The sequence below is a fragment of the Pezoporus wallicus genome, unplaced genomic scaffold, assembly GCF_028554395.1.
Source record: "Pezoporus wallicus isolate ANWC-B61680 ecotype Strahan unplaced genomic scaffold, APGP_CSIRO_Pwel_v1 contig_2999, whole genome shotgun sequence".
Taxonomy (NCBI): Eukaryota; Metazoa; Chordata; class Aves; order Psittaciformes; family Psittacidae; genus Pezoporus; species Pezoporus wallicus.
This window is the reverse complement of record NW_026635201.1, coordinates 33,226-52,134: the sequence shown is the minus strand read 5'-3', so window position 1 is coordinate 52,134 and position 18,909 is coordinate 33,226. Positions and strand designations below refer to the sequence as shown.

The following is an 18,909-nucleotide window of genomic DNA, read 5'->3' as shown; positions in this document are numbered from 1 at the left end:
ACAGAAAGCTGAGTTCAGTTCTGCTTCCTAGGGTGAACTGTTATCGATGTAGTACAGCTCTGTGAGTTCTCATGGAGGTGATGTGTAGGACATAAAGCATGGTGTGACAAAACTGTTCAGATGTTGAGCCCTCTTCAGGGAGGAAGAGAGGAGGATGTATCTTGGATCTTCATCCATGAGTGTGCTGGCAAGCTGAAGGTACTGATTTGGAGAAATCTCCGGGAACTTGCTAACAAATTTTAAATTGACAAGCAGGTATTCTTTATTGCAGCGCCAAGAGACACAGGGGATAGGTCCTCCTAGTGTGTCTCTCCAAATTGCTAAACAAACCATCCTTATATAGTCACTAAGCATGCATATTCGTTATGTACATACATGCATATTCATGAGGCTACTTATGTATTACAAGATTCTTCTAGAAAGTTTCCCCTCATGCATACAAAAATGCAGTGGTGGTCTTTGGGGGTTGTTTACTTCTTCCAACAATCTTCATCACTTCTGGCAGTCTTTGAAGCATGTGCTGTAGATAATGCTTACACTAGCTTAATTGGTTTGGTAACACTGCAGACATAATCATCTTGTCCTTCCACTTATCATTTAGCTTAGCTGCAGCCCATCCTGGACATCTGCTAGTTTCAGCTACTCTTTATCTACACGTCCTGTTTTTCTATCCTGCTTTTCTTACGCCTGCTTTTGTACTAAGGTCCTAAGGACCTAAAACTATGCCAGCTACAGTGGTTTATCTTATACAAGGATTCTCATTATGTTCTCTAGCTGCACTCTATTTTTTTTCTGTGAAACATGTACCTCAGTTATTTTCCATTGCTACTGTTACAAAACCATCAAACTTAACGTTACTTAGAACTGATTATGCTTATTTACAAAGGTTTGTATTTCATTTTGTGCCTCCTTGTCTCAGTACTTCACCTTCCAACCCAGTGCTTGCTCAAAAGAAATGACACATTTGCTTTATTTCTGTTCTAGTGCTTTTCAGATAGTGAACATTCAGTGCTCTGATGGCAAGCTTAGACACAGCTTTTTGCCTCTGCAGCCAAAACCACCGCAAGTGTGGTGCACAGTGTACTTGGAAAATTTAAGACTTCTTCTGCCCTTGAACTGGGAGCAGGAGGCCACTAAAGGTTGTTAAATTTGGTTTTAACTGCATTAAATAATATCGCATAGGACTGACTGTCACTGACTTAAGTGCTGGTCTGTGTAGTAGAGCAAGTAGAGCACTGCTGCAGATTAGATAGGGAGAAGGAAGTAAATGGTCTCTCACTGTTTGTCTCTCAACAAATGGCCTCTTTGTTGTAGCATAGTTGGGAACAGCTTACCATGTCCCTCTTAATGCACTTGTTTTCCATCTCCTAGAGCAGCTGAGGCTTGTTGTTGGTCTCTGTCTGGTAAGTGTGTAATTTCATGCTATGTTCTTGGCTCCTTCAGCTTCTGTCACAGTGTATGTGTTCAGGGAAATGGGTGCTGGCCCCAGAATTTCTGAGTGGAGCTGGAGGAGACAGTGCATGTACCTGAAATGATTTTTGCTTGAAGCCATCACTTGGCTGTGAAGTACTGCTTTGTAGCAGCTGAACATTCCTATAATCCTCCGAGCTTTTTCCCTTTCCTGCTAAGGGCTGGGTGCTAACTTTGTGCAGGCACGCAGGTGGGTTTTATATGTTCCCCTGTCTGCAGTGCTAGATACCATTGCTTGTTCCTTGACCCCGAACTGCATTTCAAGCTCTGTGCTGCTTTGTTTTCTTGCTGTGGAGTATTTGTGTGTCCATGTCTGAGGCACTCTGAGGATAGATAGGGCAAGTCTTTTTTCCACTAGTTTACTGCAACAGTTCTTACAGGTCTGGTCAACATCTTCCTTGCTTCAGTTTAAGGGGAATGTAAAGGGAGCAAGATACAGACTTCATGGCTAATCTCACTCATATCTGCATTGGAAATTTTGGAACTGGGAGAGATTGAACATCTGGGTTTTTTCAAGTGAATGTATTTTGAGTCAAAAAATGACAGAGAGAATAGCGTCCATAATGGGCCTGAAGGGGGAGGAGACATGGGAAGGTCCTAAAATTCAACTTTGTTCAGGTTTTGATGTGGCAAAATATGACCTTGAATAACCTTTTGAAGCAATAAGAGTGAGGGTACTGGCACCTATACAGTACCTTGGGTTTGAAATGCAGAAGATAATGAAACAGCTGGGGAAGGTGACTTTGTGCTTCCCTAAGGCTGGGACTAGCTGCAAGATGGAGCAGCAAAGATGGCTTGCTGGTGTGCTTTCTGTGTGTTTATTTTCTACTTGGGGGCTGTGAGGGAAGGGGCTGCTGGACTACTTCCCTCTGAACTTTCACCCTTCTGTATATTCACTTTTCTGATGTTGTAATTTACATAGAGCTCATCCCACATTTTAGACAGTATAGTGGGAGGGGAAGCAAGCTAAAAACAAACAAAAAAAAAACAACAAAAAACCAACAAAACACAAAAACCTCAGCAAACCCAAACAAATTCCAAGTGAAGCCATGCCATTTGAGCAGGGAGCCTTGTGGCATTCCAACTTTTATAGGTCTATCTTTGTGACTTGAAAACACTAAATGCTGAGTCTTAGGTGAGTGAGGAGCATAACAGATGTAAACATTTCCATGGGATTCATTAGACCTCTGCTGTGTGTATTGTCTTTTGGTTGAACAAATTATGAAGTGACTAATAAAATTAGTCAATATTCAATGACTTTAAACTGTGCCTTGTTGCTTTTTGCAAGTGCAGTGGGATAGGACTTACTGATTCTTAATGTTTGGGTGTGACAGATGATGTGAAATGACAGAATTTGAAAAATTTTCCAGGAAATTTTTGAAAACAGAGTAGACAATTACAGGACACTTGAGCAGTTTATGTGTGTCATGGTTTAAGCCCAGCTGGTAACTCAGAACCACGAAGCTGCTTGCTCCTTCCCCCCACTTCTTCCTCCCCCTGCTCCTGGAGGGATGGGAAGGAGAATCGAAAGAATGTAACTCCCACGGTTGAGATAAGAACAGTCCAGTAACTGAGGTATAACACAAAACCACTACTGCTACCACCAATATTAATAATGATAAGGGAAATAACAAAGGAAGAGAATACAACCACTCACCACCTGCCGACCAATACCCAGCCCAACCCGAGCAGTGATCTAGCCCTTCTGGATAACTGCTCTCAGTTTATATAGTGGGCATGACATGCTGTGGTGTGGAATACCCCTTTGGCTAGTTTGGGTCAGGTGTCCTGTCTCTGCTTCCTCCCAGCTTCCCCTCCTCCCTGGCAGAGCATGAGACTCAGAAAGTCCTTTGTCGGAGTAAACGTTACTTAGCAACAGCTAAAAATATTGGTGTTATCAGCGCTGTTCCCAGCCTGAAAGTCAAAACCACAGCGCTGCACCAGCTACTAAGGAGAAAAATGATTGCTACTGCTGAACCCAGGTGAATATGAACTGCCACCCTGAAGGAGAGCTGGTCCATCCACAGCAGCAGTACTTGTTAGGTGGTAGAAGGGTATGATGACATCTGAGTGGGATAAGTGTTTTCCCTTGGCCTCTGCAGCCTGCCCTTGGATCTGGTTACAATTCGCATGCTGCTTAATAAGCCCCATTCCATACTCCACATTCCTGTGACAAGGCCTGTTGTAACCTCGTTTGCCTGTCAGAGCAGTGCATGTGCCTGCTGAATGGTTCCTCCTTGTGTTTTCTTGTCACAGGCATGTTGTATTAGATAACTTTTCCTGTTTTCTAGCACATAACTGCACTTCTCTTTGCCAGGTACTATCTCCTCTGTATTGCCACATATCCTTCCTTATGGAAATTCTCTTCAGGGCAAGTAGTTACAGAACTCCAAAGCTGCAGCCAGATGTGCACTGTAATCAGACCTTTCTGTAGGCGAAACTCAATAGAAACTTGATTTATGTTTAAAGTTGTCTCATCTTGTATCATCTGGAAGTGTTAAGAACTAGGTGTCCTTTCCTGGGACTGCCTTGGTTTAATGGCATGAATGAGTACAGATTGCTGGGGAGCACTTTTAACCTTGCTGCTAAGACAAGTTGTCTATGCGTTCCCTGTTTTTAAATAGAAGAGCCTTCCAGATACTGGGGAATTCAGAAATGGCATCAGGAACTGCCAGTCTGCATGGCAGGAAGTTCAGTCGTCAGCCCTGGTTCTGGAGTAGGACAGGCTGCTGGGAACTTCTCTTGGTGTTCCTCATGGACCATCCTGGCAGCACATCGTATGTCCAGTAGTGGATCCGCAGTGCTGCACAGCAAAGCGCTCAGACCAGGGGTGCCGCAGAAAATATATGGACTCAGTCAGAGATCAATATGATCAGACAAAAGCCATTTATTACAAAGCCTTAACCCCTTAAATACTATTTCTTACATGCACTTACAGTGATTTGGCATATTATGATTGGATACACGTCTTGAAGACCCTTTGCAACTAGCATATAATTGGTTAAGCACAGGTGTGGGAACTTGACCTCAAAAGCTTGCCAACAGTCCACAGTTCTCATTACATCAGTGAATTCCAGCTTCTTCTTATCTTGCTTGCGTAAGCTTCCTCTGGCCTCTCAGGGCCTTGCTGTATCTTTCAGGATTTTCAGAGTTTATGTACCAATTATCCATTCTCCTGAGAGAACACTGCCTCCACATCTCCCCCTTTTTGTTTTATATATGTTTTGGATGACTCTACTTGAGCAGGGGATTTGGCCTAGATCATATCTCCAATATATGCCAACTACAGGCTGCTGGGCCTGCCCCTTTTTTCTCCTGTATGGCTCTCTGATAGCAGGGGAGGCCATCCTTCACATCAAGGTCTGGCATGGCATGTGTCCCCACCGCTCCACGCCTGCTGGGTTGCAGCCAACATCGGAGCTAAAGGTTCTTCTTGGTGGCAAACACAGAGGCCAACCCAGTCTTGCCCCTGATTGTGGTAGCAGGCATTTTGTCAGCCTCAGTCCTTGCACCTTGTTGTCAATGCAGAGTTTCACCTGCTTCATCCAGTAACAAGTCACTACTACAGGAAGGAACACACATTTACATTAGCAGAGTAACTATTACAGGGTGCAGCAGCATGTTGAAGATGCTGATGGCAGTGAGGGACTAGCCAAAGAAATTTCTTACCAGTGGAATTCTCCCACCCTCTTAATTTGTTCCATCATCTGCTTTATAACACTACCATTGTATTAAAATCTTCCCAGCTTTTGCCTTAGCATTTTCTAGCAGCTACTGCAAATTTCCAAACTCTAACATCTCTTTTACAAGTGACAAATCTATACAATACAAGGTGTAGTTTCTAATTGCGAATAAGCAACTAGCTGGTAAATACAGGTGATTTTATACACAAAATCACAGCCTCTAATAATAGCTACTTTACAAGCACACATATTCAGGATGTTACTTTTCAGTTGCCCCCAAGTGATGTTTTGCAGGTATTTGTTTTTTCTCTTCCTCTATCTCATTCTGCTTGGGGTATTCACGGTCAGCTCCTGTAGCTGAGGCATCAGATTTTTCCATTCGTCTGTCCAGCTCATGGCAAGGCCTGACAAACTTTGCAGGCAGTCATCACGGACCTGTAGGCAGGAGGACACAGATATACCCCCTCCCACATGTTATCAGTTCTTGAGAAGCAGACAGGTTAAACTGCACATTGTTAACTGTCGTGGAGTTTGCTGCATCAACTCTTCCCCCCCCCCCCCCCCCCCTTTTTTTTTTTTTTTTTATTCCTGCAAAAGTCGGCGTGCTCGGCAGCAGCTACATCCGCCTGCCTGCTTCAGCAGCAACTATAAATACCTGCTGGGAGCCGCACTTTTACATTAACTATTTCACGCCCGAAATGTTAAACAGTTACCCATTAAAAACGTTTACATGAACTCAACAATACACAAAACACTGATTGCCCTCAACACACACACACATGTGGGATTCCACAAGCACACTCCACACAAGTACAATATTTGAAACACAAAAAGACAATTATTATTCCCACTACACAGTCCCATGTACAGAATGTGGCACAAGGACCCCGTGGAGACTAACAAAGAAACAGCTCCGAGAAGCATCATTGCAGGGCGAGGTGGCAGGCTCAACCTTAGCGGGTGTCCCTGCAGAGGCTCTGCCTCCCCCACAGCGCATGAGGCTTGGGCTTTTATACTGACCAAAATGCACACTCATTCCGACACAGGTGGCCAGCCTGTGCTGGAAGAAGTGGCCAGCAATATCTACAAAGGTCTCCAAAGGTTGATAGAAACCTGGACATATTCATTTTTACCAACTTCTGGTTCATAAGTATGACAGAGAGACTGTATTAAATGAGTCACAGTTTGCCCAATACCCCTGATAAGAACATATGTAAGACCTTCCCACCAGCGAAAACACACACAATACCCCTGTATCCCATGTTTGTCTCGCTGTAGATTCGGGTGGGTGGGTGGGGGGTGGTGGATGTTTTTGTTTGTTTGGGTTTTTTTGTTTGTTTGTTTGTTTTTTTTTTACTTTAACGTAAAATTGTTTGCTCTCTTCACTATAAGAAGGACTGAAAAACATCCATAAAACAGAAGTCCTAAGCTGACATTTCAATTAATTCAATCACTGACAAGGGGGGTTGTTCCGGGGTGGTGCTGGTTCTTTCCAGGGTTTCACCCATCGTGCTGGCACCCACCGCAGACCAGAATCTGTAATTATACACATATAACCTTGACCAGTTAGTTTTACTTCTGCAGGACCTTTCCAAATGCCAGTTTCCAAGTCCTTATACTGGACCCGAATACCCTGAGTTTTAGTCATATAACCTGAACCTAATGCCTGAGCATGTATTATGGCAGGGGGGTCATTAAAGTCTCCTGTCAATCGCAAAAAAAATCATAACATATACAGCTTTCTGTATCCTTGCTACTGGTGTACCTCCTTCTTCCCCTGTTTTTTTTGTTTTTTCCAACAGTTGTTTCAAAGTTTGATGTGTTCGTTCAATAATAGTTTGTCCTTTAGTACCCCCACGATCACCCTGACCTTGTTGTAGAAGGGGTTTAACAGCAGCGGTGAAGGCAGTAGCCATGTATCCAGCCTTTTCCTCTGCTGTGCCCACTTTAGAACATGCATCCATCATGCAAAATACGCTTACAAGCTGGGTTAGCATTTTCCATAGCCAGAGACATAAGCATCGATTCTTTAGCATTAGATGCCAGATCAATATTCTTTTCGATAGCCTCTGTCAATCTGTCAATAAATTGCATATATGGCTCAGTAGGTCCCTGCTTTACTGATGTATATGAAGGATTAGGTTTTCCCGCTTCCGGCACAGCTTTCAGAGCAGCTAAAGCCAATTGCTGTGCTTGCTGTAAAACTTCAGTTTTCATACAAGCTTGTACCTTTCCCAATAACATTTCAGATGAAACACCGTGCAAAGGGTGATGAGGATTACACTCTAAATTCTCATCTGCAGCCCTTGCAGCAAGCTCCTCAAACCCACTTTTAAAATATAGGAGCTGTGAAGGAGTTAATAAAATTGCAGCCACTCTGAGACAATCATTTGGAGTAACATTACTAGAAAAGAAAGCAGATAACATTTGCTGTGTATATGAGGAAGACAACCCATACTGAGTAATTGCTCCCTTAATTTCTTTTGTAGCTTTCCAGTCCATAGGAGTCCAGACAGACTGTCCCTGAGAATTTATAATAACAGGGAATGCAGCGGGAACATCTATCGGTAAAATAGTACTGCCTATGATTGCATCCTGAATGCAGCCTCGCCATCTCATGGCACTCGGATTGGCTTTATTAGATGTAGGAGTCCGTGGTAACGACACATCACACGGACTGATCTTATCTGTTTTTTCCCGTTTTTTCTGGAGCTTGCTCCCTCTCCTCCCCCAACTTGTCCAGGCGGTCCCGCAAGTCCTGCAATTGCTTATCTAAGGATTTTGTCCATTGTCCCCAGTTCCACTCATTTTGCAGCTCCAGTGGGAGCAATGCAAGCGGTGGTGTATGTGGCGGAGGTGGGTATTTATTTGGAGTTACATTCTCCTCCTTAGGAGACTCCCACCCTGGCAAAAATTCTTGGAGATTAAGTTTAGGGGCAGTAGCAGCATGAAAAGGGTTAACATCAGTTTGTTTTGGTTGCTCAGTAGCCTCTACTGGCTCCTTAGTATCAGCTGGAGCTACTGCCGATAAAGGCGTTGTCGACACAGGATAGGGGAAAGGCGCAGGGTCCTCAAACTTTCGTACTGTACTGCACGCCGGTTTTTGACTGGAATGTTTTATGCCTGAAACAGATGACACTACCATGGCTGTAGCACCGGGTGCTGAATCTAATGTAGGTACTGAGCCCTGCTGTTGTGAAGGCGAGTCAGAGAGAGCTGTAAAAACAGATTTTGACACCTGTTTCTCAGCCTTCATTGTGGCTAGAGTCCCTCTTAGTAGTAACCAGGGAGCAGCCTCCTTAAACCCACAAGTAACTTGATCCCACAGGCGTGCCCCAATTTTTTTCCAGGTCCCGAGATCAAAAACTTCATTAACCCCCTTGATGAGCTCTTTTTCTTTACTCCAGAGCAACAATCTTTTTAACAGATTATTGTCATATCCTATCCCTCTCACTGAGAGGATATGCTGGAAGAGCTTAAGGATGACCATTTTTTCTTTACTTAATTGATTCCCCATCCTAACCCTCTTCCAGACCCCGTCGGCTGTTACCTTATTTGCACTGTGCAGTGTGTTCCGGGCTCACAAGGCTCCGTTCTGAGGCGTCTACCTCCTGATCCTGGTCCTGCCGGATCGAACCCAGCCGATGTCCCTGCAGCTCCGCGTTTTCCACTTTCTTCGGTGCCACGCGCTTTAATTCCTTCAGTTTCAATATGGAAAATATGGAGGGTCACTGTTCGGGCACCAATTGCCGCAGAAAATATATGGACTCAGTCAGAGATCAATATGATCAGACAAAAGCCATTTATTACAAAGCCTTAACCCCTTAAATACTATTTCTTACATGCACTTACAGTGATTTGGCATATTATGATTGGATACATGTCTTGAAGACCCTTTGCAACTAGCATATAATTGGTTAAGCACAGGTGTGGGAACTTGACCTCAAAAGCTTGCCAACAGTCCACAGTTCTCATTACATCAGTGAATTCCAGCTTCTTCTTATCTTGCTTGCTTAAGCTTCCTCAGGCCTCTCATGGCCTTGCTGTATCTTTCAAGATTATTCAGAGTTTATGTACCAATTTTTCATTCTCCTGAGAGAACACTGCCTCCACACAGGGGAAAGTCTATAGCTGATTAAAGGAAACACGTGATAGAACTGGAAGTGTTTGGCGCAGTAATTATTGGAAAGTATGTCTGGACTATAGTGCTGAGTTGAGACCAGGAACTGGTGCAGCAAGAAAGAACTGTGATGATGACAGGATGCAGCATGTTGGTCGGCGGGTGGTGAGCGGTTGTATTCTTTTCCCTTGTTATTTCCCTTATCATTATTATTCATGGTGATTCAGAGAAAACTCCAGGAACAGACTTGCCAGCAGAGTTTCAAGTTGACAAGCAGGTATTCTTTATTGTGGCGCCGGGAGACACAGGGGATAGCTCCTCCTAACGTGTGTCCCCGAATTGCTACACAGGTCATCCTTATATGGTCACTGAGCATATTACATCATTTTCCAAAAAGTTTCCAGCATGCATACAAAAAATGTGGTGGTCCTTAAGGGTCGTTTACTTTTCCCCAACAAGCTTACAGACATAGCAATCATCCTGGCCTTCTACTTATCAGTTAGTTTAACTGGTCTCATCCTGGACATCTGCTAGTCTGGGATACTCCCCATCCCAGGTCCTGTCCTTCTATTCTGCTTTTCTCACACCTTTTGTATTGAGGCCCTGAGGCCCTAAAACTACTAAGTCAAACTACTAAGTCAACTACTTTCAAGTACCGCGGTTATTTTCCATTACAAAGCCATCAAACTTAACATTACTTAGAACTGATTACATTTTGTACTTTTGTGCCTCCTTGTCTCAAATCCCCCCTTTTTTTCTGTCCTTTTGCAAATTCTTTTGCAACATTTTATACTACCATTACCATCTAGAGTCTTTCTGAAATAGTTTCCTGTTTCTACTTGATGCTTGATTTCATTTCTTTTCCAATCTTCATAACTTATCATAGATAGTTTACAATACCAGAAAATTGTATCATAGCACAAGTAATCAATATTAAAACAATTAATATTAATATTCCTGCAACCAGTTGCCTTAACCAGGAGAGATTAGGTAACCATGAGGTTAACTTTTTCCATATCTCTTCAAACCCCCAGGAGGTATCAGCCTTGGCCATTTCATGAAATATCTTAGTTTGTTTCCAAATTTCCTCCAGATCCGTTTCAATCCTTCCACTTTGATCTATATAGGAACAGCAACTTTCATTGATTATGGAACAGACCCCTCCTTGTGAAGCCAATAACATGTCTAGGGCCATTTGGTTCTGCAATAACATTTTAGATAGGCTAGTTATCTATTCTTGTTCAGCTTGGGTTATATCAATGGTCCTCTTTTCTATTTCCTCTTAGTTGCTGAGATATTTACAACTGCCTTCTTTAATTCACTTACTCCCAAAGATGGAATTAGCCATCTCACAAAACTATGAAATGCAGTGTTTCATTCAGCGATGGGGTTAAACCCTCAATCCATTTAGCAAAACTTCTAACCCAGGTTCCAGGAGGATGCATGTCAATAATAGTAAGATTTGGTATCACAACACCTAAGGTGCATGCCCCCTTCCAGCTGGGGGGTACGGTCTTGTAAGTATTTTTCCCACATAAAAAGTACCATTTTTTCCCTTCAGGAATGGGCTACCACTGAACTACGATACCATCTATATTAATAGTGTGATTGCAATTTGAATAGTGACTTACACCTGTGGCATTTAAACAAGCCTCATACTCTGGTTCCTGGTGTAACACATCTTTGTACACAGGTATAATATCCTTTACCTCGATTAGGATTCACTATTCCAAATCTTAAATTTGTCTCCATGAGATAGTGTTGGAAATTGGAACGCTAATTAATGGAAGGCCCTGATCTTCTCCTGATTTAGGCAACTGTGCACACACCCAACAGTCACTACAGTTAACAACTTTAGTAACATTCTGCATTAATTTCAGGTAAGTATTGGTCCCAAGCTGGTATATCAGTTATCACGTAAATCCAAATTGCGACTGATACAATTTCATATGTGAAGGTCCTGAAGGTTTGATCCGCCATGTCTTCTCTGGTTCTGGTGCTGTCTTCATTTTTGAAGAAGGGTTGTTCCTTTATCTTCACTGCTGTAAAGGTGGTCAATATTATCTGGTACAGTCCGCTCCACTTCTCCTGTAGAGGTTTCTCCTAAAAAATTCTTAACATAAACCCAGTCTCTGGATCTAAAAGGGTGAGTCGGATAATCCATGGCTCTCGCTCTTGTCCCCAGTATTCTCTTATTTCTTCTAACTGCTTTCCCAGATTGATCAGAAACTCAGGAGATAACCTTCTCCCACTTCCAGAAGACTTTCTCCTTTAAACTGGGACTGATATGGTCTTCCATATAAAATTTTACATGGGATAGCCTCTTCTTCCGACTGAGGTTTAGTTCAAATTCTCAATAGAGCCAGTGGTAAAGCTTAGTATCAATATCTTGACATATTTTACTAATCTGTTCCCATTCGAAAGCAAATAAATTCTGTTTTTCTTTGGCCAATGGTAAGCAAAAGAAAGTGTCCTTTAAATCCAAGACGGCAAACCGTTTCTGATTCAATTTAGTCAATAAGGTATACGGATTAGCTATTACTGAATATCCTCTACAAATTTGTTGATTCCTGAGATCTTGAACCAATCTGCAACTTTTCTTTACTGGCAAGATAGGAATACTATATTCCAATTCACATTTAATTAAGAATTTATATTTTAAAATTTATCAATTATTTTTTAATTCCCTTTCCTGCAATTTTAGGGGATATTGTTTTATTCTAATTGGGCAGCCCCCCCCCCCCCCTTTTTTCTTTCTACTTTAACAGGCAAAGTATTTTTTGCCTTACCTGGAACTTCAGGTGCCCATACTCCCAGATATACCTGGATTAAGGATTTCTTCTATTTCAGGCAGGTCCTCCTGTTCGCTTTTCTGTTGAATTAAAGATAAACTGAAAACTGCAATTAATTGATTTTTAACTCTTAATTCCATTTTGCCTTCTTTAAATGTTGCTTCTTGCCCTAATAAAGATTTTTGAGAATTTAGCATGCATAAAAATTTTAAGCATTCCTATTTGTTTTCACAATTTGTACTTTAAGAGTTTCAGAAAAAATGCCTCTTTTTTCCCCGTTTTTTTTTTTTCTTTTTCTTTGGTGGCCAGTAGCTCCCACATCTGTAACAAATTCTTTTCCCTCTGAATTAACGCTGAATAAGTTGCTCCTGTATCCACTAAAATTCCACTTTATTCTCTCTAGTCCCTAGTTTTAATTTAACCAGTGGATCTGCTAGGGTAGATTCCCCAGGTCCCTTGTCAGTCTAGTTCCAGTTCAGCCACCGGAGCCACCCCATGGCACTCTCCCCCCCAGGGCAGTCTCACTTCCAATGTCCAAAACTCCCCACAGCACACACACACACCGATTCGGTCCCATAGGAGAAGAACCCACTCCCCCTCCGCCCGACATCCCTCCATCTCTGCCTCCCCAGCACTCATCCCATGCTCAAACACAGGAGCTGCCTGACTTCCCCTCCTTTCCCCCTTGGTTTTCCTTCACTTTAAGCATCTTTCCCCGGTACCACAATCTGAACATCTCTCCAGCTTAGCTTTCAGGTTTTTGGTGGTTTTTTTTTCTGTCCTTTTCCATTTTCCTTGCCCCCTCAAAAACAACGTTAATTGTAACTGTATCATAGTTCAAAATCTCATTTTTAGGCTATTTTTCCTGATCTTCCAAAGTATACAAAGGCCATCATTGGTTACAATATTTTATCAATGTTATCTCATGTACCGAGCCCCCAAGGAAACCCAGTTCTTTTCAGTGTGCCAAAATGAACTCTAAAGGACTCTTTTTCAAGATCTCTCCACTCTGCTGATTTCCTGGTATCAGTCTCGCATTCTCACACACACAGGAGATCCCACAGACACACTCCACACAGTTGCAGCACTCGAGACAGAGACTAACATTGTATCAAACTAACAATTAACAGTTCTATCACCATCATCAAAATCACAAGAACATACTTGAAACAAAGACAACAATTAATATGCATTTATAACAGTCTGTCACCAATACCAAAATCACAAGACCAAAATCATAAATATAACAAGTCACAACACAAGTCACATACCAGTAAAATCCAAAACTTTTTCTACAAGACGCCCACTGCTTCTTGCAGGACCCAAACCACAAGATGCCCTCTGCTTCTTGTGCATATATACCAATAAAACGTAAAACATTTAGTCCAAGACGCCCACTGCATCTTGTCGGACCCAAGCCACAAGATGCCCTCTGCTTCTTGTGCATATAAAACCTTTAGTGCAAGATGCCCACTGCGTCTTGTCGGACTCAAACCACACGATGACCTCTGCTTCTTGTGCATATAATAAAACCTAGAACCTTTTGATGCGCGGATTGACTCCACAACTCGTTAAAGTTGTAAAGTAGGTATGCTTTTTATTCAGCGCTGAGACGCACGGGGATAATTCCTCAGTCATGCGTGCCTCAGTGTTGTTTCCCTCTACATTTATTCAAGGTTGCACAACACACCTATACATATTCATGTCCTATCCCCGCTTCATATTATAATGAGCCAGAAGGTCCTCTGCGTCTGCGCAGTGCCCCCTCTGGTCATGGGCAGGGGTCTCAAGATGAAGTAAATGAGTCTTCCTCCTGTGGGTAGGGGTCTTCAAGATGAATGAGTCTTCCTCTTCTTGCACTTCTCACCTTTTTAGTCTTCACGTGTGGCCTTAGAGTTTGGTCAGTGTCCCAGCCGTAAATCCTCTGCTTCTCCCCTTTATCAGTAGATTCAGGCGTCTGGTTATCAACAGACAGGACCCGAGGTCTCTGTTCTGCTTAGCAGGCATTTACAACAGATAGTCCTTTTGTTTAAGCAAGCAAATTCCAGGACCAGGTATCTAAAGCAGATAGATCCTTATCAATAGGACCGGAGGTCTCTGTCCTGCTTAGCAGGCATTTACAACAGATGGACAAGCAAATTCCTCTAACCCCCTTGTACAACCCCCTGTACTACCCCCCTGTACATTGGTCAACCCTCTGTATCACTTTAGTGCAAGACGCCCACTGCATCTTGTCGGACCCAAAACACAAGATGCCCGCTGCTTCTTGTGCGTGTAATAAAACGTAAAACCTTTAGTGCAAGGCGACCACTGCGTCTCGTTGGACCCAAACCACAAGATGCCCTCTGCTTCTTGTGCGTATAATAAAACGTAGTGCAAGACGCCCACTGCGTCTTGTCGGACCCAAACCACAAGATGCCCACTGCTTCTTGTAGGCGTATACCAAACGGACGCTAGCAGCAGGGTATACGCCTTTACCCACGAGATTTCCTATCTTGATATACAGAAGGCTTCCAAACCTTGCGTAGGCTTACCAAACCGATTTACCAAACCGAGATGCCCCCTGTACCTTACAGACTATACAAAGGAAAAGAATACCTTTTATGAGATGGTCCTTGTCTGCTCCCGCAGCGATCTGAATGAGTCGAGGGGTCCCTCCAGGAAAAACTCTCGAGGGCCCTAGGGAGCCCTGTCCTCAGCGGGTCCTGCAGCCGAGCAGAGAGGGACCCATCTGGGGTGCCAAATTGATTCGGAGAAAACTCCAGGAACAAACTTGCCAGCAGAGTTTCAAGCTGACAAGCAGGTATTCTTTATTGCGGCGCCGGGAGACACAGGGGATAGCTCCTCCTAACGTGTGTCCCCGAATTGCTATACAGGTCATCCTTATATGGTCGCTGAGCATATTACATCATTTTCCAAAAAGTTTCCAGCATGCATACAAAAATGTGGTGGTCTTTAAGGGTCGTTTACTTTTCCCAACAAGCTAAATTAACATTACAGACATAGCAATCATCCTGGCCTTCTACTTCTCAGTTAGTTTAACTGCTCTCATCCTGGACATCTGCTAGTCTGGGATACTCCCCATCCCAGGTCCTGTCCTTCTATTCTGCTTTTCTCACACCTTTTGTATTGAGGCCCTGAGGCCCTGAAACTACGTCAACTACTTTCAAGTACCGCGGTTATTTTCCATTACAAAGCCATCAAACTTAACATTACTTAGAACTGATTACATTTTGTACTTTTGTGCCTCCTTGTCTCAATGGTAACAATAGTGGTTTTGTGAGGGAACAAAGAAATGGACTATGCACGATCCAATGTGAATCCAGCATAAGATCCTTTATTGTGTGACAAGCACATATTTATATCGTTCTACTTCCTTTACACACGATCACACATTCCTTGATTGGTCACCTCCCATCCTTTTATAGTCTACTAAATGCTAAGCAGTAACTTTCCACTCTTTTACTCCCTTATCATCCTGCTTTAGCAAAACTACTAAGGGTTACAAATATTCACACTGTTTGGTCTGTCTTTGAGATGCACATCCATTTCGTTAACTATTTCTATCTGTCACCCACAGTTTTTTGTTATACTTTAGTTACTGGACTGCTCTTATTTCAGCCCGTGGGAGTAACATTCTTTCGATTCCCCTCCCTGTTATAGAATGTGGCTCAAATAAATTGACGAGAGCCAGACCAATGAATCAAATCGGTTTATTGAGCAAGTGACATCAAGCAAAACAGCGCTGGGCGGCCGGGGAGTCTCTGCTCCGCCAACGGCGCGCAACCCACTTCCCCAAAGTCACTGGTTTTATACTCTTCTTCATCCGATATACGTGTCACTTCCTGGCGTACTCTGCGTCTGTGTGACCTGTTGATAAGGAGTCTCATTCTGCCTCCCGGTGGGTGTGGGGAGGAAGGCTCTGGCCTGTTGATAAGGAGTCTCATTCTGCCTCCCGGTGGGTGTGGGGAGGAAGGCTCCTTATCTCCTTCCCCCATACATCGTTTACTTTACCGGACACCTGTGGTCTATAAGCAAAATGTCAAAGTGTCGTAATTTTCCAGTAACTCTTAAGCAAGCAAGATTTGATTAACAAACAGGAATTTACTCATTACACTCCCCATCCCTCCGGGAGTGGGGGGAAGAAGGAAGGGAGTGAGAGAGACTGCATGGTTCTGAGTTACTGTCTGACATTAAACCACAACAGTTCTTTTTGGAACCCAACATGGGTCACGAAGGGTTGAGATAACGCCAGATCTGACTGGAGTGTGCGTAATCGTATTTGTGATAAGCATTTATTGTTTTGGATTAATAGTCACTCGTCACAATGCTGATTTATTGGCTCTCAAAGTTGTTGCTCTTGATCTTACAGTTCCAGTATGTCATACCTTTCTTACAGCCGGTATTTTCTGTGTTAGTCTTTATCGGCTGGAGGCCTTGGGCTAAGGTTGTTGTTTCACTGTACTTTATAGTAATGACTTTTAATACAATAGACTCATTGATCATGAAAGTGATTTGGCTTGCGTTCCCAGGGTGGTCATCACCTCTTTACTTTGGGAGATTTATAATGGAAGTTTTTAGCAATTACACATCTTTTTTTTCCCTCCTTGAGTGGTCAACCTATGAAGGAGGCATTCCCTTACACTCCCAGCTCCCCCAACAGACTATTTACAGCATCATTTGAGAGTTCAGAATGTTTTGAATGGCCTTTGAGACCTGCCTGCTGATTGTGATGGGGATCACCATGTTTGCACACATGCAGAGTGTGTTTTAGCCACGACCATTTTGTCTGATCTCAAAAGTTAAGCTGAGTCAAGTTTGGGTCTTGTCTAGGGTTAGATGATGATATAGGAGGTCCAAGAGATATTCCCTGAGGCTGGACCGTCAGGAGTGGCAGGGTGTGTGGATAGTATGGCCAAGTATCTAGGCCAGTGGGCCCCTGCAGTGCTTTGGAACTTCACCACTGAACAAGTGCACAATCCAGAAAAGCTAGTAAAACACTTAAATGAGGTGTGTTATCATACTGGTCATACCAGGGAAGGACAAATCATAGCAACATGCTGGGGCTTGGCCTATGCTTACAGATCCCTGTTCAATGCTATCCAGCACCTTCAAAATAAAAAAAACATCCCTGGATCTGATGGCAACACAACAGAGAGCGCAGCTACTCCAGCTCCAAATACAGCAGCTGCACCAGCCCCAGCAACAAGTACAGTAGCTACTCAAACTTTGATCACAACAGACAGCACAGCTATTCCAACTCCAAGTATGGCAGCTACACCAGCCCCAGCGACAAGTACAGTAGCTACCCAAACTTCGACCGCAGCAGACAGCACAGCTAATCCAACTCCAAGTACATCAACCACACCAGAGGACCAATTCGTGCCACTATCAGTTGCCCCTGTATGCAAGGGGAAAAGCAAAAAAGAGGCAAGAAAGATGAAGAAACAATGTACCCACCACCCGGGACAGCATCTGACCGGGCGTTATTAGTATGTGAATCAGAGGAAGAAGATGAAGAAGATGTGACGTCTTGACCCCGGACCTCAACTGAGCTACAGAATATGCAAAAAGATTTTACCTGTCAACCAGGCGAGCACATCATCACCTGGTTGCTTAGATGCTGGGACAATAGGGCCGACAGTCACAAAGTAGATGGCAGGGAAGCCAAGCAGCTGGGATCACTTGCTAGGGAAGGGGGAATTGACAAAGCAATTGCAAGAGAGAAGTCCCTCAGCCTTTGGAGGTGGCTCTTGGCAGCTGTGAAAGAAAGGTTTCCATACAAGGATGATGTTATAAGTCGTTTGGCCAAGTAGACTACTCTAGAGAAAGCCATCCAGTCTCTGAGGGAATCAGCCATTGTAGAGATGATCTATCACATCAAGCCAAATAACAGGGATGTACCCATTGATCCAGGTGAAGTCGAATGTACATGACCCATGTGGCGGAAATTTATACGGAATGCACAGTCATCATATGCCCATTCATTGGCAACAGTAACCTGGAATGACATAGTACCACTAACAGTGAATGAAATGATTCATAAACCTAATCTTAAGCTTTTATGTATTCTGGGTAGCTACTGGGGACAATGGATAATGTTTTTATTCCAATAAACACTTTAAGACAAAATTTTTAGAGGGGATTGCCCAAGTATTTCCATGTTAAAACCCTCTTTCTAACACAAATACTAACCAATTCTATAGAAAGCTATCAAAGCATACTAGTGCTGACAAAAGTCACTTGACCTCTGCAAGAAGTTACCACAGAAAAATTTTATATAATAATTAAAAAGTCTAGCAGAAACTGCATAAGTACTGAAAATGTTAAATGCAAATCATAAACAGAAATTCAGAAAGTCACATCTCTGCAGCTGCAGAAAAACGCACATTAACTTATTTGAGAAGCAATACAATTGTCTTCAGACAATGCTTCATCTACACCATGTTTCTTCATCTTTTCTACATCAGCAGCTGTAATGTTTTCATAGTAGTGATTAAGGAATTACACCTGAGTGTCTTCAGTCTTATGAAGTACCCTTATACAGTTAAGAAATTTTCAATCCCTTTTGCACTTGACATTTCTGAATACTGCAGCAGTATAAGCCGCATGCTCTTACTCATATAAATAAGGTCCACAGGCTATGCCTCTGAAATTGAGAGGCATGTTTATTCTTCCCTAGTTCTGCAAAGCCCTGCTGATCTCCATAGATGTTCCAATGTACTCATCTGCAGTTCTGGAAATGCCCTGTCAGCATCGTTTTTAGAAACTCCTAGCTGTTTTATGGAAACATTACAATATTGATGTTTAACTGATAAGGTACCACCATAGAAGTAGGTAAAAA

General features: G+C 43.0%; 1 long non-coding RNA gene across 1 annotated transcript; it reads right to left on the bottom strand.

Moving 5' to 3' along the window:
- Positions 1-244: 244 nt before the first annotated feature.
- LOC130600599 (uncharacterized) lies at positions 245-10,494 on the bottom strand. Its single transcript, XR_008972494.1, has 2 exons — positions 9,995-10,494; positions 245-906 (listed from the first exon to the last, which is right to left on the bottom strand). It is a non-coding gene; the product is annotated as an uncharacterized LOC130600599 (long non-coding RNA).
- Between the last annotated feature and the right edge of the window lie 8,415 nt (positions 10,495-18,909).